We start from the raw sequence: 21,401 nt of genomic DNA on the forward strand, positions 1-21,401 counted from the left end.
TGGAGGGGAAGCAGGCCGGTGGAGGAGAGAGGTAGGCCGAGGCGGGAGCTGGAGCCTGGCACGGCTGGGCTTGGAGGCGCGGCCCATGGCGCGTAGGAGGCAGGCCAGGGGCGGGAGCTGCGCGCTGGGCCGGACTCGGGCGCTGGGCCTGGGAGGCCGAGGCGGCCCACGCGAGCGAGGGAGGCAGCCCAGGCGAGCAAGGGCGTCGTCCTCCTCGCGCCTGGCGCACGAACAGGAATAGGGGCGGCGGCGCCCTAGGTCAACGGCGGCGCAAACGTCGACTCCGGCAGGCGGACACCACGGGGAGCTACGGGAATGGGTGGATCAAGAGGAGAGTGTGCCGGATCTGAGCTCGGAGGGACTCCAGACGCCGGCAGGAGAGGATCGAGGCGGCGGCGCGATCCCTGACAAAGTGCAGAGAGAGAGAGAGGTTAGGGAGCAGAGAGAGCTCGGAGAAAGAGGGGAGGGGAGGCGGCAGGACGACCTGGAGGTCGCCGGCGGCGACTGCAGCAGCGGCGAGGTCGGTCGCAGGCGGGAGGAGCGGGGAACGGCGGCCAGGCTCGGGCCCGCGGAGGGCCGGATTTGGGCTCCTCCGGGCCCCGACGAAGTGGGGCGGCGCGGGCGCTGACATGGCGCACTGTGGTTGGCTCGGGCGACAGTGGAGCTGACGTGGCGCTCCCTGATTGGTCCGGGTGACGAGGCAGCGGCAGCGGACACGTCCAGCGGCGGGACGGGCAATTCCGGCGGTGCGGGGAGGAGCGGATCTAGGGTTTATCCGCGAAATGATCCGAAATTTCGGGGAGGGGTGCTTTTTTATAGGTAGAGGGAGCTAGGAGAGTCCAAATGAGGTGCAGTTTTCGGCCACGCGATCGTGATCGAACGACCGAGATGATGGAGAGGTTTTAGGTGGGTTTTGGGCAAAATTGGAGGGGTGTTGGGCTGCAACACACACGAGACCTTTTCGGTCCCTCGGTTAACCGTTGATATATCAAACGAAGTCCAAATGGTACGAAACTTGACAGGCGGTCTACCGGTAGTAAACCAAGGCCGCTTGGCAAGTCTCGGTTCAATCCGAAAATGTTTAACCCCCACACAAGAAAGAAAGGTAGAATTGATCACCGGAGGAGAACGGAACGCCGGATTGCAAAACGGACAACGGGGAAAATGCTTGGATGCATAAGACCAACACGTATGCAAATGAAATGCGCATGATGACATGATATGCAATGCATGACACGCAAGCAATGACAAGGCAACAACAGCGAATAACTGAACGACACCTGGCACATCGGTCTCGGGGCATTACAGGTAGTGATCTGCGGTCATTAACTACATGTGCCGTACATCAAAGGATGTGAGATTGGGAGATGTTGTCAAAGAGTATGCCCAACAGCCATGGGTTTGCATTCGTTGCTAGAGCCATGGATGACCCTGCAGCTTTGACACAACGAGTTGCCAAAGTTCACGCTTCAGAGTTTCAGAAGATGTGCTATTCACTGATTCCTAACTTTCTCTTGTCAAGAAAGCCCTTCTGGAGGTTAGTGAGGAACTTACTAAAGGCGCCATGGAATATATTGTTGTCGAGGAAGTAAGATGTTACTTATGGACGAGTTAACGGAATGCCATTCTAATTTCTACGACATGAATATGTACTATGTTTCCTAGAAGTTCACTTGATAGCCTTTTCGTTGTAGGGGCATTTTTATTGCCTAATTTGCTCCATAATTGAGTTGCGAAAATTTGATAGCTTCAGAATGTCATCCAGTGAATTATGGAGCTCTGAGACAGGCGGATGCACTGCTGTCAATAAATGTGAGGTAAGATTGGTGATATTTTTGCTTTTGACTTTCTTGAGAGTACCTTCCTGATGTTTTTCTTACCGTGTTACGAGTACAAGGTTCAGAGGAGTTCTGTCAAATGCCACAACATGCTTATCATCTCATAGGCTGGTTCCTTCCCACCATTGCACTTGTCCCGGCTTCTTATATAGAAGATGATTTGGAAGCCTGAAATAGAAAATCAATTAATGTAATGCAGATTACACATTAAGCAACTTCTGAAAGCAAAGACCAAGAGAAATGTGGTGAGCTCTGTAGGAGTAAAGTGATGTAACAGTCTCTTTGATTCAAGGAATTTTTCGTACAATTTTCTTTCTTTACGAAGTTTGAGGGCACCTGCTTGGAAAAAAAATTGATGCTCTTTGACGTCTATTTTAAGCGCACCTTCTGTAAGTCGATACACCATTCTATACATTTCACTTGTTGTACTTCAAGATTCATCTGCACTATTGTACATATATTTTATTATTAATTTATTATCTATTCATGAGTTATTTTGTAAATTTTACAAGAGATGATGGCAGAGTCAGTGATGATTAGTGCATGTCAGATTGTAATAGACCTTGATCATGTAGTGACTTAATTTCTCGGCCTCTTAAGAGTAAGACTAAATTTTTGCGTGATACGAATCATGAAAATATTGCTGCACCAACACGCGTGCTCAATTAGTGGATATAATAATCGATAGATAGATTCTTGGTCCTTACCCGAACTAGCTTGGAAAATAAATTTGCTGTAGGTGATGTAACCCCCCTACACAATCTAGCTTGCACTTAGTAAATTATATTTATTACTTAATACGTGCACTGCACGTACATGATTACTAGTAAACAAAAGAAAACCAAAGTAAAAAAAGTAAGAATATAAAGAAATTGAAGAAACCATAGTGGGCGCAACCACCATCGAGCGTCTCGGTTGAAAGCAGATCGAACAAAAAATATTGATAAAACTAGGATGGCTCCATGGCTACACATGGGAAAAACTTTCACACGGCGGCAACATATATCTCCCTATAAGCGAGATATAGTTCCAGTGCTAAAATTATGGAGACGAGTCTACTCTCTCGGGAAAACTCTATTTACCACTCATTATGGTAAATGGTCAGGGCCACAGGGAGATTGAGCGAGCGTTCTGGCTGGGTCGACCGGCTAAGCATTTCAGCGATCCTGGTTTATGACATTCCCAAACGAGTTTTTTGGATTTTGGGAACATTCTAGAAGGTTTTCGAAACATTTTTTCTTTCTAATATGTTCTTTTTCTTTTTTTTTATTTCTTTCCTTTTTCCTGATACTTTTTTCTTTGTTTCTTTTCTCCGTTTCTTTCCCTTTTAAAATTTGTTTTGTTTTCTTTTTTTCATTTTCAAGATTATTTTTCTTTTTTCAACAAATGTTCAACAATTTCAAATTGTTCCATTTTTCAAGATTAGTTAAGTTTTTCAAAATTGTTCCTCTATGCGAATTTTTTGTTCAAAAATGCAATATAGTTTAACTTCAAAAATATTTGCATCTTTAAGACAAATGTTCAAAAAATCAAAAAATAATCATGTTGAAATTCTAAAAAAAATTCACAAATTCAAAAAATATTCCCATTTTCAACATTCGTTCATAAAATAAAATAAACTAATGTTTTCAAAATTTATTTGCCAATTCAAACAATATTCAGCAAAATTTATAAAGTGTTCATATTAGAAAAAAAAATCTGAACATGCTTTCGAAAATTCCAAACGTTTTGACAAACACGCATGAGTTTTAAAAAATTGTGAACAATAGTCTAACTTATTATACAATTTTGAAAACAGGGAAAAAATTTGAAGTTGTGAACAAAACTTGAAAAACAGGAACAGTTTTAAAATTCCTACCAATTTTGATAAATATGAACAAGTTTCTAAAATATGTAAATAATTTCTCAAATTGTGAACAAAATTTAAAACCAGGATTATTTTTCAATTTGTGAAGAAATCAAGAAAAACAGGTATATATTTTAAAATAACAAACAATTTTTGAAAATCACAATCAAAGTTTAGAAAATAATGTGAGAAATTTTTTAAAAACAGGGAAGAAAATTGGAAAATGGGTACAATTTTTTGACAACAACGAATAAGTTTTGAAAAATGTGATTTTTTTGAATTTGTGAACAATTATTCAAAAACATGAATATTTTTTTAATTTCCGAACATATTTTGGAAATTAAAGCATTCTTTAATAAATCAAACATTTTTTGAGAATCCTGAACAAATATTCGGAAACCACAAACACTTCTGAAACTCCAAACATTTTTTTCAAATTAGCAAACATTTTCAAAATTGTGAACATAATATGAAAAACAGGAACAATTTTTAAATTCTGAACCATTTCCAAAATATTGTTTAAGATAAGTAAAAATAAACTTGAAAATGATAATAGGAAATGAGAACGGAATAGAAAAGAAAAGAAAAGAAGAAACAGGAAAACAAAGACAAGAAAAACTAAAATCGGGAGGAAAAAAACGTTGCAGAACAGGAAGGAACGAGCTAGTTATATGGGCCGGCCCAGTCACTTCGCCAGTGCGCCTCTCTGTGCGTCGCGGCGACAATTTGCCGCAACACACGACATATAGGGATTTCCAGAGCAACTAACCAAGGAGCCCCGCAAAGGTCACTTTAGGTGGGCTGCGCTCTTAACCGAGGCCACGTGTCGTGCTCTGAGAGCTTCTTTCGAAATTTGTTTTTTTATGAAAAAATTTCATGTTTTTCTTAGGATTTGGACAAAAAAATGTTTTTAAAAAATTGCATGAAAAACTTTTTTTTTTCATTTCACGAGTGGAACAGATTTACTTCTTATGGAGGCACGGATTTGCTTCTGCGAGAGGCGCGATCATGCCTCTCGGAAGGAAAAAAACGTGTTTTCTTTTTCTTTTTTTCGTTCCGCGACAGGCACATATTTACTTCTCGTGAGGACATGGACTTTCAGAAAGGAAAATAAACATGTGCCTCTACGAAAAGGGAAAAAAGCGCTCCCGATTCAGTCTTTTTCGTGAAAAAAACTTCGTCAAAACCTATTAACATGAGATCTAGTTTTAAAGATCTCGACGTGAGAATCGAACAATGAAAACGGTTCAAGATTTGGACGTACGGTTTAAGAGATAAAACATTTTGAATAAACAAATCTACTAAAAAAGGGAAAACTGGAAGGTTGCGACGAGTGACGCACATGCAGCGCGCTATTTGTCATAACCAGAGAAGGTGGAACTGATCTTTGGAAGTACTCCTTAATTAGTGATTTTGGTCGATGCGGTAAAAAACGCAAATAGATCAATCTGGTTGCATCGCTCGTCTGTTCGGCTGGCTCGGTTGGTTTTTTTCTGTGCGGCGCGCGACGTGGATATGCCATAGCCCTAGCTACTCCGGCGTGGAGGCAGCAAGGTGGACTAGTAGAGCAGCGACGGTCGGCAAGCCCGCAAGAGATGGCGCACAGCCGGGCCTCCAATCAACTCCGGCCGGCGAAGATTGGGATTGGAAGGGCAAGCGCGGGAGCCTAGGCGTTCATAGTGGGATTTTCCCGCCGGCACGTGCTGGCTCGTCGCCGTCAGATCTCCAATGAGCACTAGACAGCAACCCGCCACGACATGGGCCATCGGCGGCAAGCGACGGTTAGGTGAGTTATCACCTACTCCCTCCGTCCGAAAAAACTTTTTCCTCAAATGGATGTATCTAACACCAAGTTAATAGTAGATACATCCATTTGAGAGACAAGGTTAGGACAAATTTTTTCGACGCAGGGAGTACAATTTATCGAAAAATTACGCAATTGAACGTTGATTGTGTTGATTATGTCTATTCATGAGTTATTTGTTTGGTTGTGTGGCTATTGCTTAGCGAGTTATTCTAAACTTTTGTAGTCTATATATGAAATATTACTTACCCAAATATAAAGTGTGCCCAGGCTTTGAAATATATGATACTTGTGGTATTTGATAACCCCTCTGTAAAGAAATTTAAGACCGTTTAGATCACTAAGTAGTGATAACAGTGGGTATAGATCAAAGAAAACTTTAGCTTACGGTGTGTCCAGGCTTTGAAAATTCTCTAGCTCTGCCACTGCTTAGTAGAATCACAATGAAGCAGTTAAATGGCATGTTTATTCGGTGCAAAACTGCATAAAATAAATCGGGTGCTAGCGTACGTCGGCTGATCTTTTTAAAAGATCCGCCGACTCGTGGACCATCAGATCTGGCGCATCAGTATCCTTTATCACTGCAACACATGTCTTGTTGCAGAAAATTTCTGCAACGAAGGTCTTGTTGCATAATATTTTTCCAACTGAGAATTTGTTGCAGATTTTTTTTTGCAATAGAGGATTTGTTCCAGAATTTCTCTTTTCATCCTCATTTTTTTGCAATTTATTTTTCAACTGAGGTTCTGTTGCAGTTTTTTTTTTTTGCAACAGAGTCTTTCTTGCAGAATTTCTTTTCTCGTCTTGGTCTTTTTGCAACATAGCGTTGCAGAAGTTGCAAAACAGAAAAATCATCAGAAGCCAGGCATGTCACGTGGGACACGTGGTATGCGAGTGAGGTGGTGGATGGGATCCAGGAAATCAGCCGGTTGAGGGGAATCATTTCCCTAAATAAATATCTTGACTCACCTTAAAATATCTGATCAATTCGGATGACGGGTGTGCGCGATTCATTTGGAAGAGACATGTTCGAGTCAGAATGCACATGCATCAATGGTTTGGTTTTCTTCATACGATCCGTTTGCTTGGAGCAGCAGTGTTGCCGACAAGAGCGTGTGATCCCACAGTTGCATCCAGCAGCGCTTAATTTGGCTACCAAAGAGCCCGCTCAACTTTAAACCCTCAACGCAGCTGTCCAACAGTGGCCAGTTTGGATCCTTGGCAAACACTAGTAAATGTGCACGTGCAACGCACGTCTATTTGAACTAATAAGTGTGCACACGCAATACGCATCTATTTGGATTAATATATTATACTAAACTTAATACAGGACAATTTATTCATAATTTTAAAATTTTCCTATAAAGTACACGATCTCTTATTTCCAACTTGTACAAATAATTTGAAACATCGTTTCTTTTTAATCAACATGTCTCCTGTATTAAAAGATCACCCACTTTTCTCAATGTATAAAATTCAAAATTATTTAGAAGATTCATCATGATTCTTCATATGCACACATTTATGCAAGTATAGTCACACATGAAAATGTCACTTAGGACAAGCTAAGAAACCGTTTCAGTGCCAACAAATTCCAGTCAAGAATTACACAAGATCGTCATGAACATATACAAAGAGAAGTGACCTCTCTTTCTCCGAGATTGATCGAACAACAAATTTTTGTATATATCTATCCGACACTACTACATATGTATACAATATGACATCTCTTATAATCCCTAACATCTAAAATCGATTTGAACTTCCACATGGCATTCTCCGTCTTTATGTATGACATGGTCAAGAAAGAATCCCGCCAATTCCTCTTGAATTGCTCGTATGCGATCATGTGGTATGAGTTCATTCCGCATCTGTCACATCTAATTTAAAGAAGAGGGTCAATACATATATATGAAAGAAACTCAACACAATTGATGGTAATAAAATAAAATTGTGAATATTATTTATGTACTAAATGATATGAAATTTATCATGACCACAAAATATCCTACATTCATCATCATCATAATCAACATGCAGTTTTTGCTTCTCTTGTATGTAGTCCAAGTTTTCTATCAGGAAAACATGTTAACTCAACTGTAGATAAGGATGATATGAAAATGCTCATGTAAAATTACAATTGCCATGTATCTGCTGGACAAACAAATACACTTATGCAAACTTCAGGGTTTTTTAGTAAAACTTATGCGAACTTTAGTTTTTTTCATTAAAACTTATGCAAACTTCTGGGTTTTTTCAGTGAAACGTAATTTCATGACTGCAAGTAAGGTCTTGGTTCAGCGAATTTGTCTGTGAGTTCACTATGTAGTCGTGAGTTGGCCATGTAATAACCGGTAGTCAGTACTTAAAAAAATAGGGATGTCTGTTGCAGGTACGTGAAAATCAGTAAAAAAATAAAGAAAGAAAGAAGGCGAACGTCTCTGTGTGTGCTCCAACGCTCCTTTGTTTCTCATTGCCTCATCTCTAGTTCCTGTACTTCTAGATGTGTCACCACCGGCGAGGTAGCGATGACAGTAAAAAAACAACACTTGATACTTACTTGATTAATGCGTGTGTGTGGTGCGTTCGCGTGAAGGCGAGAGTCTCTGTCGTTTAGGCCTGCGAGCGGCCGCGGCGACCGTGTCCTCTCACCAGCTGGGTGGCATTGTCGACGCAGGTGAGTCAGTCGTCCAGCTTTGAGGCGGCGGCCTCCACGTGAAGGAAATATGCCCTAGAGGCAATAATAAAGTTATTATTTATTTCCTTATTTCATGATAAATGTTTATTATTCATGCTATAATTGTATTAACCGGAAACATAATACATGTGTGAATACATAGAAAAAAAGAGTGTCACTAGTATGCCTCTACTTGACTAGCTCGTTAATCAAAGATGGTTATGTTTCCTAACCATGAACAAAGAGTTGTTATTTGATTAACGGGATCACATCATTAGTTGAATGATCTGATTGACATGACCCATTCCATTAGCTTAGCACCCGATCGTTTAGTATGTTGCTATTGCTTTCTTCATGACTTATACATGTTCCTATGACTATGAGATTATGCAACTCCCGTTTGCCGGAGGAACACTTTGGGTACTACCAAACGTCACAACGTAACTGGGTGATTATAAAGGAGTACTACAGGTGTCTACAAAGGTAGATGTTGGGTTGGCGTATTTCGAGATTAGGATTTGTCACTCCGATTGTCGGAGAGGTATCTCTGGGCCCTCTCGGTAATGCACATCACATAAGCCTTGCAAGCACTGCAACTAATATGTTAGTTGTGAGATGATGTATTACAGAACGAGTAAAGAGACTTGCCGGTAACGATATTGAACTAGGTATTGGATACCGACGATCGAATCTCGGGCAAGTAACATACCGATGACAAAGGAAACAACGTATGTTGTTATGCGGTCTGACCGATAAAGATCTTCATAGAATATGTAGGAGCCAATATGGGCATCCAGGTCCCGCTATTGGTTATTGACCGGAGACGTGTCTCGGTCATGTCTACATTGTTCTCGAACCGTAGGGTCCGCACGCTTAAACGTTACGATGACAGTTATTATGAGTTTATGCATTTTGATGTACCGAAGGTTGTTCGGAGTCCCGGATGTGATCACGGACATGACGAGGAGTCTCGAAATGGTCGAGACATAAAGATTGATATGTTGGATGACTATATTCGGACACCGGAAGGGTTTCGGAAGAGTATCGGATAAAACCGGAGCACCGGGGGGTTACCGGAACCCCCCGGGGGGTTAATGGGCCTTATGGGCCTAAAGTGGAGAAGTGGAAGGCGCTGCCAGGGCAGGCCGCGCGCCCCCTCTCCCCCTGGTCCGAATTGGACTAGGAGGGAGGGGTGGCGCCCCCCTCTTTCCCTTTCTTCTCCACCAATCCTACTTGGACTAGGAAAAGGGGGGGAGTCCTACTCCCGGTAGGAGTAGGACTCCTCCTGCGCCACCATAGAGCCGGCCGAACCCCTCCCCCTTGGATCCTTTATATACGGGGGCAGGGGGGCACCTCTAGACACACAAGTTGATCATTGAGATCGTTCCTTAGCCGTGTGCAGTGCCCCCTGCCACCATATTCCACCTCGATCATATCGTTGTAGTGCTTAGGCGAAGCCCTGCGTCGGTAGAACATCAAGATCGTCACCACGCCGTCGTGCTGACGGAACTCCTCCCCGAAGCTTTGCTGGATCAGAGCCCGAGGATCGTCATCGAGCTGTACGTGTGCTAAGAACTCGGAGGTACCGGAGTAACGGTGCTTGGATCGGTCGGATCGGGAAGAAGACGTACGACTACTTCCTCTACGTTGTGTCAACGCTTCCGTTGCGATCTACAAGGGTACGTAGATATACTCCCCCCCCCCCTCGTTGTTATGCATCACCATGATCTTGCGTGTGCGTAGGAAATTTTTTGACATTACCACGTTCCCCAACAGTGGCATCCAAGCCTAGGTTTTATGGTTTGATGTTATATGCACGAGTAGAACACAAGTGAGTTGTGGGCGATATAAGTCATACTGCCTACCAGCATGTCATACTTTGGTTCGGCGGTATTGTTGGACGAGACGACCCGGACCGACATTACGCATACGCTTACGCGAGACCGGTTCTCCCGACGTGCTTTGCACAAAGGTGGTTTGCAGGCGACTGTCTCTCCAACTTTAGTTGAACCAAGTGTGGCTACGCCGGGTCCTTGCGAAGGTTAAAACGGAGTCAAATTGACAAACTATCGTTGTGGTTTTGATGCGTAGGTGAGATTGATTCTTGCTTAAGCCCGTAGCAGCCACGTAAAACTTGCAACAACAAAGTAGAGGACGTCTAACTTGTTTTTGCAGGGCATGTTGTGATGTGATATGGTCAAGACATGATGTTAAATTTTATTGTATGAGATGATCATGTTTTGTAATCAAGTTATCGGCAACTGGCAGGAGCCATATGGTTGTCGCTTTATTGTATGAAATGCAATCGCGATGTAATGCTTTAGTTTATCACTAAGCGGTAGCGATAGTCGTGGAAGCATAAGATTGGCGAGACGACAACGATGCTACGATGGAGATCAAGGTGTCGCGCCGGTGACGATGGTGATCATGACGGTGCTTCGGAGATGGAGATCACAGGCACAAGATGATGATGGCCATATCATATCACTTATATTGATTGCATGTGATGTTTATCTTTTATGCATCTTATCTTGCTTTGATTGACGGTAGCATTATAAGATGATCTCTCACTAATTATCAAGAAGTGTTCTCCCTGAGTATGCACCGTTGCGAAAGTTCTTCGTGCTGAGACACCACGTGATGATCGGGTGTGATAGGCTCTACGTTCAAATACAACGGGTGCAAAACAGTTGCACACGCGGAATACTCAGGTTATACTTGACGAGCCAAGCATATACAGATATGGCCTCGGAACACGGAGACCGAAAGGTCGAGCGTGAATCATATAGTAGATATGATCAACATAGTGATGTTCACCAATGAAACTACTCCATCTCACGTGATGATCGGACATGGTTTAGTTGATTTGGATCACGTGATCACTTAGAGGATTAGAGGGATGTCTATCTAAGTGGGAGTTCTTAAGTAATATGATTAAATTGAACTTAAATTTATCGTGAACTTAGTCCTGGTAGTATTTTGCAAATCATGTTGTAGATCAATAGCTCGCATTGTTGCTTCCCTGTGTTTATTTTGATATGTTCCTAGAGAAATTTGTGTTGAAAGATGTTAGTAGCAATGATGCGGATTGGATCCGTGATCTGAGGTTTATCCTCATTGCTGCACAAAAAAATTATGTCCTTGATGCACCGCTAGGTGACAGGCCTATTGCAGGAGCAGATGCAGACGTTATGAACGTTTGGCTAGCTCAATATGATGACTACTTGATAGTTTAGTGCACCATGCTTAATGGCTTAGAATCGGGACTTCAAAGACATTTTGAACGTCATGGACCATATGAGATGTTCCAGGAGTTGAAGTTAATATTTCAAGCAAATACCCGAGTTGAGAGATATGAAGTCTCCAACAAGTTCTATAGCTAAAAGATGGAGGAGAATCGCTCAACTAGTGAGCATGTGCTCAGATTGTCTGGGTACTACAATCGCTTGAATCAAGTGGGAGTTAATCTTCAAGATAAGATAGTGATTGATAGAATTCTCTAGTCACCATCACCAAGTTAGTAGAACTTCGTGATGAACTATAATATGCAAGGGATAACGGAAACAACTCCCAAGCTCTTCATGATGCTGAAATCAACGAAGGTAGAAATCAAGAAAAACATCAAGTGTTGATGGTTGACAAGACCACTAGTTTCAAGAAAAGGGCAAAGGGAAGAAGGGGAACTTCAAGAAGAACGGCAAGAAAGTTGCTGCTCAAGTGAAGAAGCCCAAGTCTGATCCTAAGCCTGAGACTAAGTGCTTCTACTGCCAAGAGACTGGTCACTAGAAGCGGAACTACCTCAAGTGATTGGCGGATAAGAAGGATGGCAAAGTGAACATAAGTATATTTGATATACATCTTATTGATGTGTACTTTACTAGTGTTTATAGCAACCCCTCAGTATTTGATACTAGTTCAGTTGCTAAGATTAGTAACTCGAAACAGGAGTTGCAGAATAAACAGAGACTAGTTAAGGGTGAAGTGACGATGTGTGTTGGAAGTGGTTCCAAGATTGATATGATCATCATCACAAACTCCCTATAATTTCGGGATTAGTGTTGAACCTAAATAAGTGTTATTTGGTGTTTGCGTTCAGCATGAATATGATTTGATCATGTTTATTGTAATACGGTTATTCATTTAAGTAAGAGAATAAATTGTTGTTCTGTTTACATGAATAAAACCTTATATGGTTACACACCCAATGAAAATAGTTCATTGGATCTCGATCGTAGTGATACACATAATCATAATATTGAAACCAAAAGATGCAAAGTTAATAATGATAGTGCAACTTATTTGTGGCACTGCCATTTAGGTCATATTGGTGTAAAGCGCATGAAAAAACTCCATGCTGATGGGCTTTTGGAATCACTTGATTATGAATCAGTTGATGCTTGCGAACCATGCCTCATGGGCAAGATGACTAAGACTCCGTTCTTCGGAACAATGGAGCGAGCAACAGATTTGTTGGAAATCATACATACTGATGTATGTGGTCCGATGAATATTGAGGCTCGCGACAGGTATCATTATTTTCTGATCTTCACAGATGATTTGAGCAGATATGAGTATATCTACTTGATGAAACATAAGTCTGAAACATTTGAAAAGTTCAAAGAATTTCAGAGTGAAGTGAAAAATCATCGTAACAAGAAAATAAAGTTTCTACGATCTGATCGTAGAGAAGAGTATTTGAGTTACGAGTTTGGCCTTCAGTTAAAAACAATGTGAAATAGTTTCACTACTCACGCCACCTGGAACACCACAATGTAATGGTGTGTCCGAACGTCATAACCGTACTTTATTAGATATGGTGCGATCTATGATGTCTCTTACCGATCTACCACTATCGTATTGGGGTTATGCATTAGAGACAGCTGCATTCACGTTAAATAGGGCACCATCTAAATCCGTTGAGACGACACCGTATGAACTATGGTTTGGCAAGAAACCTAAGCTGTCGTTTCTTAAAGTTTGAGGTTGCAATGCTTATGTGAAAAAGTTTCAACCTGATAAGCTCAAACCCAAATCGGAGAAATGTGTCTTCATAGGATATCCAAAGGAAACTATTGGATACACCTTCTATCACAGATCCGAAGGCAAGACTTTTCTTGCTAAATTCGGAAACTTTCTAGAGAAGGAGTTTCTCTTGAAAGAAGTGAGTGGGAGGAAAGTAGAAAACTTGATAAGGTAATTGTACCTTCTCCCTTATTGGAAAGTAGTTCATCACAAAAATCTGTTCTTGTGACTACTACACCAATTAGTGAGGAAGCTAATGATGATGATCATGTAACTTCAGATCAAGTCACTACCGAATCTCGTAGGTAAACCAGAGTAAGATTCGCACCAGAGTGGTACGGTAATCCTGTTCTGGAAGTCATGTTACTAGACCATGACGAACTTGCAAACTATGAGGAAACGATGATGAGCCCAGATTCCGTGAAATGGTTTGAGGCCATGAAATCTGAGATATGATCCATGTATGAGAACAAAGTATGGACTTTGATGGATTTGCCCGATGATCGGCAAGCCATAGAAAATAAATGGATCTTCAAGAAGAAGACGGACGCTGATAGTAGTGTTACTATCTATAAAGCTAGAATTGTCGTAGAAGGTTTTCGACAAGTTCAAGGTGTTGACTACGATGAGAGTTTCTCACTCGTATCTATGCTTGAGTCTGTCTGAATCATGTTAGTAATTGCCGCATTTTATGAAATCTGGCAAATGGATAAACAAAACTGCATTCCTTAATGGATTTATTAAAGAAGAGTTGTATATGATGCAACCAGAAGGTTTTGTCAATCCGAAAGGTGCTAACAAAATGTGCAAACTCCAGTGATCCATCTGTGGACTGGTGCAAGCATCTCGGAGTTGGAATATACACTTTGATGAGTTGATCAAAGCATATAGTTTTATACAGACTTGCGGTGAAGCCTGTATTTACGAGAAAGTGAGTGGGAGCACTACAACATTTCTGATAAGTATATGTGAATGACATATTGTTGATCGAAAATAATGTAGAATTATTCTGTAAAGCATAAAGGAGTGTTTGAAAGGAGTTTTTCAAAGAAAGACTTCGGTGAAGCTGCTTACATATTGAGCTTCAAGATCTATAGAGATAGATCAAGACGCTTGATAAATTTTTTCAATGAGAACATACCTTGACAAGATTTTTAAATAGTTCAAAATGGAGCAGTCAAAGAAAGAGTTCTAGCCTGTATTACAAGGTGTGAAGTTGAGTAAGACTCAAAACCCGACCATGGCAGAAGATAGAAAGAGAATGAAAGTCATTCCCTATGCCTTTGCCATAGGTTCTATAAAGTATGTCATGTTGTATACCAGATCTATTGTATACCCTGCACTGATTTGGCAAGGGAGTACAATAGTGATCTAGGAGTAGATCACTGGACAGCGGTCAGAATTATCCTTAGTAAAATAAGGATATGTTTCTCGATTATGGACGTGACAAAAAGGTTCGTCGTAAAGGATTACGTCGATGCAAGTTTTTGACACTGATCCAGATGATTCTAAGTCTCAATCTGGATACATATTGAAAGTGGGAGCAATTAGCTAGAGTAGCTCCATGCAGAGCATTGTAGACATAGAATTTTGCAAAATACATACGGATCTGAATTTGGCAGGCCCGTTGACTAAATTTCTCTCACAAGCAAAACATGATCACTCTTTGGGTGTTAATCACATAGCGATGTGAACTAGATTATTGAATCTAGTAAACCCTTTGGGTGTTAGTCACATGGAGATGTGAACCAATCACATAAAGATGTGAACTATTGGTGCTAATCACATAGCGATGTGAACTAGATTATTGACTCTAGTGCAAGTGGGAGACTGAAGGAAATATGCCCTAGAGGCAATAATAAAGTTATTATTTATTTCCTTATTTCATGATAAATGTTTATTATTCATGCTATAATTGTATTAACCGGAAACATAATACATGTGTGAATACATAGACAAACAGAGTGTCACTAGTATGCCTCTACTTGACTAGCTCGTTAATCAAAGATGGTTATGTTTCCTAACCATGAACAAAGAGTTGTTATTTGATTAACGGGATCACATCATTAGTTGAATGATCTGATTGACATGACCCATTCCATTAGCTTAGCACCCGATCATTTAGTATGTTGCTATTGCTTTCTTCATGACTTATACATGTTCCTATGACTATGAGATTATGCAACTCCCGTTTGCCGGAGGAACACTTTGGGTGCTACCAAACGTCACAACGTAACTGGGTGATTATAAAGGAGTACTACAGGTGTCTACAAAGGTAGATGTTGGGTTGGCGTATTTCGAGATTAGGATTTGTCACTCCGATTGTCGGAGAGGTATCTCTGGGCCCTCTCGGTAATGCACATCACATAAGCCTTGCAAGCACTGCAACTCATATGTTAGTTGTGAGATGATGTATTACGGAACGAGTAAAGAGACTTGCCGGTAACGAGATTGAACTAGGTATTGGATACCGACGATTGAATCTCGGGCAAGTAACATACCGATGACAAAGGAAACAACATATGTTGTTATGCGGTCTGACCGATAAAGATCTTCGTAGAATATGTAGGAGCCAATATGGGCATCCAGGTCCCGCTATTGGTTATTGACCGGAGACGTGTCTCGGTCATGTCTACATTGTTCTCGAACCGTAGGGTCCGCACGCTTAAACGTTACGATGACAGTTATTATGAGTTTATGCATTTTGATGTATCGAAGGTTGTTCGGAGTCCCGGATGTGATCACGGACATGACGAGGAGTCTCGAAATGGTCGATACATAAATATTGATATATTGGATGACTATATTCGGACACCGGAAGGGTTTCGGAAGAGTATCGGATAAAACCGGAGCACCGGGGGGTTACCGGAACCCCCCGGGGGGTTAATGGGCCTTATGGGCCTAAAGTGGAGAAGTGGAAGGCGCTGCCAGGGCAGGCCGCGCGCCCCCTCTCCCCCTAGTCCGAATTGGACTAGGAGGGAGGGGCGGCGCCTGTCGTGGTTCTAAGCCTGACAGTAGAGTGGGGGGAAGGTATGGAGAGGCAAGGTCCTAGCTATGGAGAGGTTGTAAGCACAAAGGATGTACGAGTTCAGGCCCTTCTCGGAAGAAGTAACAACCCTACGTCTCGGAGCCCGGAGGCGGTCGAGTGGATTATGAGTGTATGAACTACAAGGTGCCGAACCCCTCTGCCTGTGGAGGGGGGTGGCTTATATAGAGTGCGCCAGGACCCCAGCCAGCCCACGTAGGAGAGGGTTTAAGGTGAGTTAAGTCTGGGGCGTTACTGGTAACGCCCCACATAAAGGCCTTTACTATTATAAAGTCTACTTGATTACAGGCCGTTGCAGTGCAGAGTGCCTCTTGACCTCCTGGTGGTCGAGTGAGTCTTCGTGGTCGAGTCCTTCAGGCCAGTCGAGTGAATCCTCGTTGGTCGACTGGAAGGCGACCTCTTCTAAGGATGTCCTAGGGTAAGTTACTTGGATCAGGTCCATGACCCTACCCTAGGTACATAACCCCATCATTAGCCCCCGAATGGATTGAGGCTTCGAGTGAAGAAGGAGTTGATGTCGTTTCCGATTAACCTTTGCACTCCGGTTGTGCGCTGTTCTGGACCAAAGAATCCCTTTGTCGACAGGAAACAACTTGCCTTCAGTCGACTTGATCCATTCTGTTTTTGCGTCGAGTGATCTTTCAGGCTTCGACGATCTCCGAGCGACGGATCGCCGGAAACACCGCGCCTGACAGACTGATTTGTTGCTCGCGGATTCCGCGGGATGCAAAATTTTGGGGCGCGCGCGAAGCGGGGCGGACCGCGGCGTTCGGATGGGACGGGGCATGGACGCCTCGATCTCCGCGCTGTCTTTTTCGCCACGTATCCCGTCTGCATAACTGTTCCAGATATGATTAGATCGACCGGGCCCACCTGTCATCCACTCGGAAGGGACCTTATAAATGTGCCCGGCGAGGATTTCTGTGCTGCGCCTTAGCATTCTCCCCCTCTCTCTGCTTCCTTCCTCCCTGCTCAGCGTGCTCGCTCTCGCCCCCGCACCACTTCCCTTCGCGCATCTCGCCGGCGACCATGGCCAAGGAGAAGACGGTGGCGCTGGAGCGTGCAAAGAAGGCGTCGGCGTCGGAGAAGGCGAAGGGGAGATCCACCAGCCGCGGAGGGTCCTCGTCCAGATCCCGCCTGCCGAAAGGCTGGGTCCAAGGAGACTGGATCCAGTCGACCATCACTGAGAATGACATTCTCGACATGGCCAACGAGGGCTTGATCCCCCACGGAGCTGCGAGGCTTCCGGGGAAGGAGTGGCAGCCTCAGCCAGAAGAGGGTGAGTGTGTGCTTTTGGCCACCCATGTGGATCGTGGGTTTTCCTTGCCGCCGAGTGTTTTCTTTCGTGGCTTCTTGAATTTCTTCGGAGCGCAGCTCCACCATTTTACCCCAAACTCCATTGCCTATCTTGCTACGTTCGTGTCCATGTGTGAGGGTTTCTTGGGCTGTCGACCGCACTGGGGTTTGTTCAAGCATATATTCACGTGTCGCTCTCAGACCGTGAAGAAGGCGAGTCCAGGCGACGAAAAGACCCGAGTCGTCCAAATGTGTGGGGGTTTGGGCATCCAGGTGAGGAACAAGAGCACCTTTCCGCCCATGACCTTTCCCGAGTCAGTCAGAGGCTGGCAGTCGACCTGGTTCTACTGCCGGGACCAGTCGACGCCGGGACAGTCGAGTGGACTCCCACAGTTTACCATGGACCGAGTGAACAAGCCCTCCTCTCTGAAGTTGATCCCGGAGGAGAAAGCTGATGTGAAGATGTTGATGGAGCGCGTGGTGCAGTTGGTTCGAGAGGGGGTGACAGGCATGGATCTCTTGGAGGTCTTCCTCAGGCGTCGCATCCAGCCCCTCCAGTTCCGGAGCCACTGCATGTGGTTGTACTGTGGGACCGAAGACGAGACTAGAGTCCATCCAGAAGCAGTCGACGATGTCACTCTGGAGAGATGGATGGCAGCCGTCACCGGAAACAAGGACAACCCACGCGGAGCCAGAAGGATTCCTCCGCTCGACCACAACAGTGATCCAAATAAGGTACACTTGCCCTGCTCTCCACTGCATTCTTGTCGCATTCATCTCTGTCTACTCTGCCGACTGGTCGACTGATCATTGTCTTGATATCTGCTAGGCCCTCACCGAGCTGTACTCGATGCCCAATGGGGCACAAACTCCGACTGAGGAGGGTGAGGCGAGTGGGGGCGAGAGCCAGGACGAGGAGGAATGGGACTCGGACGTTGCAGGGGACGACGACGACGATGATGATGTCGACGGCGATGATGATGACGCCGAAGACGAGGAGGAAGAGGAGGAGGTCGTGCCACCGCGCTCGGAAAGGCGGTCGAAGCTCGTCCACGACCCTTCGACTGAACGTGGCAAGGGGGTTGCGACGCAGTCGACCAAGCGCCCTAGGACCACTTCTCCAGCGCCGACTGAAAAGGCGCCGAAGCAGCCTAGGGGGGCTCCGCCAAAGCCGACCAAGCTCCTGCCGAAGATGAAGGTGTCCATCCCCACCATATCAGGGTAATTGTGTCGTTTGAGTCTTCTCATTTTGCGTGAACTTTATCTCTGGTCGACGCTGAAGTTAGTCGACTGATCCTTTGGAGTAGCAGTGCTGCTACTTCTGAGACCTCGGCCCGGGCTGATGACCACGAGATGGAGGATGCAGCAACTTCGAACCCAGGTACTGTATTCTTAACACCGTTCTTAGTCGACTGACTCGCGATCTCTGATCCTGATTCTTCCCCGCAGCTCCACCCAACACTGTTATCAATCTCCCTGACGACGACGAGGATGAAGAACCACTGACACGCAGGAGGAGTCGGAAAGCGTCCGCCAGTAAGGTGCCTCAGGATGTGACGGCGCCTGAGATTCTGACTGCGGAGGAAGAGAACACCACTCGACACACGGTGTCCTTCGCAAATCCGCTGACGAATGCTCAGCAGCCCTCCCTCTTCACGACGCACCACGTCCCAGAGGACCAAGCTGGCGCAGCGAAGGAGGCAATACGCCAGGCGGGACTCATGATGGAGCAGCTGAAGACCATCCGGGATGCGAGCCAGGCAGCTTATGACGCCAGTTCTGCCCTCCAAAGCAATGTCCAGGTCAGTCGACCACTGTTTGTTCTGTTGGATATGCTACCATAAACTTTTCTTTTCCGGAATTTATAGTAGTCACCCAGTGGGTGTGTCGAATAAACTCCGTGTTAGCGGGGGCACGCTGAGTGCACCCGCTGGGTGTAGTCCCCAAGGCTAAGGTCGACTGCTGGCAGTCGGCCTTAGGCTTTATGATGTCAATCTTTCTGTCAGTCGACTGGTCGACTGGATTTCACAAACCGGTGGGGGCACGCTGAGTGCACCCACTGGGTGTAGTCCCCGAGACTGTGGTCGACTGCTTGCAGTTGATCACAGTCTTAGAGAATGCATCTCTTTTTTTTTTGAGGTCGACTGGTCGACTTTGTCTTCATCGGGATTAGTGGGGGCACGCTGAGTGCACCCACTGGGTGTAGTCCCCGAGACTACGGTCGAATGCTTGTATTTGGCTGTAGTCTTAGAAACGTGTGTTTTTCCCTTTTTCACTTGGAAGTGAATTATATTTGACATTTAGTCGATTGGTTCTTCGCAGAACTCCTGTGATCTTGTGGCTCGCTACTCAGAGCTGGAACAAAAACATACTCAAGTCGAGCTGAGCTTGAAGCTGGTTCAGGAGAAGCTGACAAAGGCAAAGGAGGAGACCGAAGGTATGTTTGGTGAGACCCTGACGACTGCTTTTCCCCTTGCTTGTTTCAAAATCTGATCTTGCTATAACTTGCACGTAAGGTAAGGGAGGCCCAGCAGAAGAAAGACCTTGAGCTAGCTGAGAAGATCAAGCTTGCTGACGAGAAGTTAGCTTCAGTCACCAAGCTCGAACAAGACAATACCAATCTGAAAGCTGCTCTTGGGATTGCCAACAAGGAGGTCAGTCGACTGAAAACTGATAAAGCTGCCCTGACCGACCAAGTCAGCAAATTGTCTGAGAAGAAAACTAAACTGGAGGCCTTTCTGAGTGGCCTTGCCAAGAAGCTGTTTCTTATGCTTGAAGGTAAACCTCCATGTTTGGCAAATATTTCCAATTGCGGCTTTTTCCATTCGACTATCCCCTTGACTTAGTGATCATCCTTGCAGAATTTTGTCAAAACTTTGAAGAAGAAACCAGCCGACTGGAGCCAAACCTTGACCCCGTCAATTCTCCGGTGAACGACGAAGTTGCCATGGATGTTTTCCGACTGGAGTCTCGTGTTGCAGCTGTCGTGGACTATCTCGCAAGGCTGAAGGCCGCCACATCTCGCATCGACTCGACGCTCTGGCCTGAGGAGACACTTCAGAATGACCTTGAGTCGCTGATGGCCCGCTTGAACACGATCCCTGGTCGAGTGCAGGAGTGGAAGAAGTCCTCGGCTCGGTGTGGTGCAGATGTCGCTCTGTGTCTGGCCCGAGTCCACTGCAAAGATGCGCGGGAAGAGAAGCTGGCGGCCCTTCGGGTGGCCAATACCAAGAAGCACGACTTCAGGTCCTTTATGGAAACTTTCCTTGCAGTTGCCACTCGGATCGCCGACGGAATTGACCTTGATGAATTCGTTGCACCTTCCAGCCCTCCACAGGAGGGGTAAAAAACTTCTTCTGGCTCGATACTTTAAATTTGCCTCGGTATGCCGAGTGGAATTGTAACCGACAAACCTTAACGGGCTTGATGCCTGAGCACTTTCGGTTCCTTTAGATGTCGATTCAAACTTGAATTTGGTGCTTGAATACGATTGTCTTTGGCTCGAAATGTCTTTTGCAGATTCAAAGCAAGGCGCCTTCATCGTGATCGACTTATTCTTCAGTCCACTTAGGTGAGCACTGGGCCGCAGCTAAGCTTCCGAGTGGAAGTCAGGCTTACCACTCGGTAGGATTTTTATAACTTAGGCGAGCACATGGCTGCAGCTAAGCCCCCGAGTGAGAGGGTTGCTCTTCACTCGGTGGAATTTTTATAACTTAGGCGAGTGCTTGGACTGCAGCTAAGCCTCCGAGTGAGAGGGTTGCTCTCCACTCGGTAGGATTTTTACAACTTAGGCGAGTGCTTGGACTGCAGCTAAGCCCCCGAGTGAGAGGGTTGCTCTTCACTCCGTAGGATTTTTATAACTTAGGCGAGCA

The sequence above is a fragment of the Triticum dicoccoides genome, chromosome 3A, assembly GCF_002162155.2.
Source record: "Triticum dicoccoides isolate Atlit2015 ecotype Zavitan chromosome 3A, WEW_v2.0, whole genome shotgun sequence".
Lineage (NCBI taxonomy): Eukaryota > Viridiplantae > Streptophyta > Magnoliopsida > Poales > Poaceae > Triticum > Triticum dicoccoides.